This window comes from Eurosta solidaginis, chromosome 2 (assembly GCF_040869045.1).
Source record: "Eurosta solidaginis isolate ZX-2024a chromosome 2, ASM4086904v1, whole genome shotgun sequence".
Taxonomy (NCBI): Eukaryota; Metazoa; Arthropoda; class Insecta; order Diptera; family Tephritidae; genus Eurosta; species Eurosta solidaginis.
Window position 1 is genome coordinate 7259172 of NC_090320.1, and position 6000 is coordinate 7265171.

Genomic DNA, 6000 nt, shown 5'->3' on the forward strand with positions numbered 1-6000 from the left:
TGGTAAACAGGTACATTTTTTATTAAAAATTTAAAAATCTCCGATGTAATTTGTTTGGAGAAACGAAAATCGCGATGAGGTACTTCGAACAGCTAACTTTTTCGGTGTCGTGAACAATATTTTCACTATATCAAAATTGATTTTAATTTATTTGGGAAACCTTAAAATATTTACATATCGTCTTCTCAGTTGAATGTCAGCCTTTGTTGATGAAATAAGTTCTTTTTCGAAAGTTCTTTGAGATACGACGTTTTCAAATCAGCAGCCGATATATAAAGCTATTCAAAACCTGTAAATCTCATCAGCTGAAAAAAATTAATTTGATTTTGAAAAAGTTTCATTTGATTTGGAATTAGTTTAATTTGAATTGAAAAAAGTTTCATTAGATTTGAGAAAAGTTTCATTTGATTTGGAAAAAAGTTCATTTGACTTGAAAATGCTTATAAGCTTTTGAGAATTTTGTAAGAAGCAATATTTTATTATTAAGTCGCTTTCATTGTAGTTTCAATACAAAATTGCAAAATTTTGCAATCTATTTTTCAGCAAATGTTTGTGAAGCTAGAGTCTTGAAAATTGGAACATACATTGGAACCGGATAACAATGCAACAGAAGGGAAACAAACTTTCTCTAGTTGGTGCAGAGATCGTAATGATAAAAAATTCGTACGAATTTATGAATTTTTGCTGTCGAGTTTTTGATAACCCTCCGATAAAATAGAGACGTGAAACTTTGAACATAGCTTAGAGCCCTATGAACCAGTATTAAAATAAAAAACTATTCTCGCTAACCTAACTTCATATCGATAAAAATTCTAAAAGCCGAATAGATGGCACAAGGATCGATGTATTTAGAGATATTAAGAAAATCAATCTCAAAAAGGTTTTCGAAAAAAATCGAAAATTCGATAAAATTTCGCACTTTTTTTTTTTTTTGAGTTTCCCGAACTTTTTCGAGTAGACAGTCTTGTAGCCCAATCAATTTTAGTCTAACAAAGCACAAGTTATAGGTCTTACAAAACTTGCATTGATTTTTACAACTCATTTTCGAATGGTATGGTATGGTAATGGCATATTTTCTTCCACATAAAAAAAAGTTTCACACTTTGTGCGACTACAAATTTTGGGATCAGGGTTTAAGTAATTTGCAGCTGAGCTAGAGAGTTAAAATTTTAAACGTAATGCAATAAAATGGGAAAAAAGGATCATTAGATGGCGCACGGGTTGGAATCTAACTATAAATTGCGAAGAGACTTGCCATTGAGCTAGAAACTTCTCCAGCAATCATAAATAAATAGCAAGAGCAGAATTGGACCAATGTGACTGCCCTGTAGAATGACAAAGGGGAAATCAATGACATTTGAAGGAATATTTTTGAAAACTACTTTTGTGTTCGACCGCAGTCGTATCTCTGCGAGATCCACTGGATGAGACCACGTTGGAAGCAAGGTCGATCCAGATTGTAGATAAGCAAGGAGTGGTAGACTTTTTCAAATGCTATATTGAAGTTAGTATAAATAACAGCGGCGTGAAGTTGTAACCTTGACTGGAGAATGATTTTTTATAACGATTTGAGAACTGTACATTTCTCGAAGGCTGTAGACATTTTTTTTTTTTGTATTTTGATGTTTGTTGGGAGCATATTAAATGTAGCAAACGCATAAATATAAATCTCGCGGTTCGAATCTCGGTGAAACCTTTGATAACATTACGAAATTGCCTGATGATGATTACGTGGCGGTTTTCGAAATGGTACCATCGCAATATGCCAGTAAATGTTTCTTTCTTTCTTTTCAGTTTCTCTTAGAAAAACATAATAATTGAATATTCAATTATAATAAGCCGGTGTTAAGCTCATGAATTCTTAATAATAAGTATAAATTGAACACACCATTAAAACAAACAAACATAAATCTGTTTTGTTAAGTACAATTCTTGCAATTTACACAGTGTTGTCTTTATTCAAATTTTACCAATTTGTTTATTTTTGTTTCCTTTTGTATTCCAGAATGGCGATATTAATACAAAAACAAATCACTATTCATTTAACTAAATTTGCCGCGCTAAATCTCTGTTAAACAAATAGGTATTCTTTATTTATTTTTATGTATATTTGTATGCTTTTATTTATATTTGTATATACACAATTTGATTCCGATACGTTAAATAGCACAACCGCACCGCTTTTATGGTAAAACCACAATGTTTAACGCTTTTCTGTAGACGGACCCAAGTCAAATTGTGATATCGAAGAAGGTGGTAGCAAGATTGTTTCATATTTGATGGCATGCATGTGCGTATGTATGTAACGTATGTGTGTATGAAGTACAACTCTTTAAAATAATAGTCGCCTCTTATCACCTTGAATTGAAATTGGTATTCGTTATATTACTATTAGGTGCTTGATTACGTACACATGCCCTCAGTACCACATACATACATGCATTTGTGTGCATTTCAAAAACACCTACTACTATTCCACTTTGTTTCGAGTACTACTATCTAAATACATATCTGTCTTGCTCCTCTTTGGGGTTTGTTTATTCTCTGTATCAGTTGCCGCTTGATTTTTTTAGAAGTTCCTATCAGTTGGCTACGTCTGTGTACAACTGCGACCCTCGATAAAGACCTACACATACAAACATACCCAGTTTCTACTAACTATACCTATTTTTTCATATAAATAGATATGACTGCTTGCATCGAATTTGAAACAAAAAATAAATAAAATAAAATTGGTAAAAGCTTACAACGCTACTTATTCAAATATTTGTTTATTGGTGTTCGAAGATAGTGCGCAAAGGTAAGAGATAAATTTGCCCATTGTTGGTAAAACTGATATGAATTGGAAATTGAAAAATTGTTATATTCTAATCTATATTCTATAGCTAGATTTTGCTATTCATTCTGTGGAAATTATAAAGCGTTTACTTGTCGATGAAAAAAGTTCATAATCAACAAAAGTAGCGGACAAGCCCAAGGCCATTATGAGTTGACTGGGTTTGAGTTTCATTTATATCACATTTACATTGGCTTACGGTAACTGTTTCGAAAACTAAGATGGTCTGGTAAACGTTCAATTATATTTGGTGTGGCTTGCGATTTCTTCTTGAATAGAAGTGATAATTTCGATGCTGGAGAAATCTAGAACATTTTTCTCACGAGATACTCGCATCTAGTAAAGCACGTGAGCTTTTCTGCATTAAATTTAGTCGCTGATTTGCCTGTATTTTTGTAGAGCTTACGATTTTTTCGCGAAATACACGCATGTGCTCGAGAGGAAATCGTTAGCTCAATATAATACAGCCAAAGCGGCCGCTGTGGTGTAGCAGTAGCGTGCTCCGCCTACACCACCGAAAATACTGGGAAAGAAGAAACATTTTTTAAGCGTGGTCGCCTCTCGGCAGTGATTTGGCAAGCACTCCGAGCGTATTTCTGCTATGAAAAAGATGAAATCTCAACTGCCTTGAAAATGCCGTTCGGAGTCGGCATAAAACATGTGGGACTCGCCTATTTGTAGGAAAAAGGTAAAGGATCACGACGCAAATTGGAAGAGAAGCTCGGCCTAAAACCTCTTCATTTTAAATCGACCAACGAGTTTTTGTAAGCGCAAATTTACATAGAACTCTTGCCGCGTTGCTTCGCGCCATAAATTAAGAATAGCTAAGTTAGCTTTAGTCCGGTCCCCGTGGGTATTGACACTTTTTTCGATGCATCTTTCGATAATTTGATGGTATCGTTTCATACCAAGGGTGCACTTTTATATGTTTATTGCTTTTTGAAATTTACATAATACGACAATTTTCGATGCATAATTTTTCACGCACATTTTATCGAACTTTTTTGAACATCTAATACATTTAAACAATTATGAGGCCGTATTTGTTATTATGGTTAAATCTTTTTCATTAGTTTTCAATATTATAGAGAACACCGTCGGTTTTTGAAGAAGATTCACAATAATCTATTCGGCAACAGCACGGCACATCATTTTACCGACGGCCAATACAACACTACAGAGCGAGCGACGATAGCGAAACTTAAAATTTGCGTCGGCTTCCGGTTGCACGTTAACATATGTGATAGCGTCGTGAGTGGTTGAAAATTTGGCTGCTCGTACGACGCGTTAACGGATATGACGACACAACGCGAAACGCTTTTCACTGCCCAAACGCAACAGTACAAACTCAAGTGTGTGTGCGTTTGTGTGTATGCAAAGGAGGTCATGAGTAGGTATGGTTGACGTTAACGATGGCAGAGACGAAAAGTTAAAAGCCAACCAATTTTTTTTTCATTATTTGTTTGTTTGTACCTTAGAGTATGCGTGGTCAGCAAGTTCATATTTATATACTTTACAATTGATCTTAATGTGACACAAATGATATCTATGCTAAGAAAATATAGTGAATTGTTGTGTTGTCGCCGTCGCCAACGCCGCACAACTTATGATACAAATGCGATAGTGAAAATGGTAAAAAAAACAAAAACAAGGAAAAAATTACATAAATATAAATGGACAAATTGTTAACAACGCCAAGAGATATGAAGAAGTGCTGCTGTTGTTCACTTTACGGTGAATTGTCCGTTTTTGTTATATAATTTTCTGCTTAAATACATATTTGCGTATATCTCTGTACATGGATATATACATATATGTATGTATATGTAATCATAGGTATAAATAAAACCACCATTTGGCTTAATGCTGCAAGCTTATTGTATTTGAGTTTACTTATGTAAGCACTTTCATAGAGACAGACGTACATACACGCGTATTTAATGCTAAACGCAAGCATGTACTAACATAAGGGCGGGTAAATTTTTCTTGAAATTTTAACGAATTTTGGGAAATCCTTGTTATTATACACCTTCTGCAAACATTCGAATCGCTAAATTGTCGTATAATTAACTCTAATATTCAGTAATGCAAAATGGTCTTTATTAGACTACTTTGAGTGTACTTCACAATAACACGTATACTTCACAGCTGTTTCCGTGTTTAAATGTAAATGATTAGTTATTACTCAGCTTTCGCTGCTTTTATACTCTCTGTTGCCTCTTCCGCATATTTCTCCAAAGGTCCAAACATTTCACCTTCTAGAATTCTTGTTACTCATGCTTGGTGATTATTTACTAACAGCCTAGTGATGTCAACATTCGCCACAATATGTTTTTAGTTAGGAGTTCTTAGTATTACTTAAATTTCAGAATTCTTTTCAAAAAATTCCGCGGTCAGATAAAATTATATTTAATGTTGAATGCTGCAATGTGACGATGGTCGGGCTTGTACCTTAATGGTGTTTGTTACCGAATATATCGGATATGTATCCGGAAAATGACCATCAGTATCGATAACACTCCGCAAAACCTTCAGGGAGTGTCTAATACGAAAACAAAAACAAGTGATGATAAAATTGCGCATAAGTCTTACTTTCAATAAGTCCTTTGGAGTTCTTGGGAAGTGGGCTCAAAGCAGTTTCACTTATTCCTTGCTAAAGCTTGACAGCTAAACATTAAGTGGTTTTAAGATTTTACCTCCATTTCTTCCATGCAGCTACTGCAAAATGGGTTGAGCCGCACCACACAGCTTTCCATTAGTATGGGATAAATGAGTTTATGGTTTGCCCATTTGTCCAAGAACGGATAGCAAGCCGTCAGCGGAACTTCGAAAATATCCAGATAATAACTGTCGGCCAAAATCGCTAAGGCGGTTAAGCGCCTATTAATGATGAATGATGATGATAATACTGGTCCTAAAATACTTCCAGGACAACAGGGCCTTGGGCATAGGTTTATTAAAAATTAAAATATTGTCTTATGGACAATGTAATAGAATAGTTTGAGATCCTAAGCTGTAGGTGTGTAAATTAGAAGTAAAGGGAAAGGTAAAGGAATTGAATTGGAAATGGGAAAAAAATAAAAATAAAAAAAGGAAGGGGAAGTGGAAATATACAAAAAAATATATATATACAATAAATAAGAAATTTTAAATTGATAAGATTG

The 6000-nt window shown here is 34.3% G+C and overlaps 1 protein-coding gene across 2 annotated transcripts in view; it reads right to left on the reverse strand.

Annotated features, from left to right (window-relative positions):
- The window catches only part of Lim3 (Lim3 homeobox protein), a 110013-nt gene extending 106029 nt beyond the window's left edge, over positions 1-3984 (reverse strand). Inside the window, exon 1 of one of the 2 annotated variants that reach the window (XM_067769320.1) lies at positions 3825-3984. The gene's annotated coding sequence lies outside the window, so the exon portion shown is untranslated. Of the gene's footprint in view, positions 1-2140; positions 2209-3824 lie in introns of those variants that run through there. The other variant, XM_067769321.1, reaches the window with a different exon arrangement.
- Between the last annotated feature and the right edge of the window lie 2016 nt (positions 3985-6000).